Here is a 1,021-nt window from a genome sequence, read left to right as displayed (position 1 = left end):
AGAACTATATTTCTAGTTAAAAATCAATCACCTCCACACGAAGGAGGTTTGGAGAAGTTGTTTAGCCATAAAGGATCATAAAATATCATTGGTGCTTGAAAATCGATTCAGAACAACGCCGAGGGGAATTCTTACATGAAAGGAGTGTTTTTATGAACGGATTTCCCCAGCCTAATAAATACTGGACAGTCTCAAAGAAAATAAAAATCGTACTAAATTTTAACTCCATTAAATAAATATTTAGGCATCAAGGAGGGAATATAAATGTTGGGACGTTGTGGTTATAAAGATATCAATATATCCTTAAAACCCCTGGTGAGTTAATGGAATAAGTTTGGATATCTGTTTAATGCGGTTGAAAAATGAATTCGCTGTTAATAGTGATCCCTGGTTCCCTGCTTATTTGAGACCAGCGCCGTTGCAAAGGGAAAAGCTAAACACATTCGCCACTCATGCTAAGGATAAAATAGAACCGAGAGTCTAGGAAGGCATTTTAACATCAAGTAAACTAACATTTAGCGGGACGTGTTAACCCTGCAGACTCAAACGGTAGCGCATGGTTGGGGGTTTGTTTATGACTGTCAAACAATTATTTTATCCCGACGTGTAATGGAAGGCTATCAATATTCATTAGCGTGCCGGACGGAGGGAACATAATCATCTTAACCGTCACAACAAACTAATGGTCGGAGGTGATTCTTCTGTCTGTGGCAGGGTCACCCTTCGCTTCTCAGTCAGCGAGACGTTAAAACGCTAATTGACAGATTAATCTTTGGTGAACTGTATAATACGACTTGTGAAATTAGAGCGGGGCCTTTTATTTACTGGATGTGCGCGTCTTCCGGTACATCATCGTTACATGATTGCACTGGCCCTTGGAGGACAATAAACCGTGATTAATATTTCACTGAGAATTTAAGACATATCTCCCTTTCCCCTCTCTCCTTGCACAGATCAGCGTCCTCTTTATAAAAAAAAAACCTCACACACACACACACACACAGTTTAATCTCTCCGTCTA

The sequence above is a fragment of the Leucoraja erinacea genome, chromosome 6, assembly GCF_028641065.1.
Source record: "Leucoraja erinacea ecotype New England chromosome 6, Leri_hhj_1, whole genome shotgun sequence".
Taxonomy (NCBI): Eukaryota; Metazoa; Chordata; class Chondrichthyes; order Rajiformes; family Rajidae; genus Leucoraja; species Leucoraja erinaceus.
The sequence above is the reverse complement of the archived record's forward strand: the minus strand, read 5'-3'. Positions refer to the sequence as shown.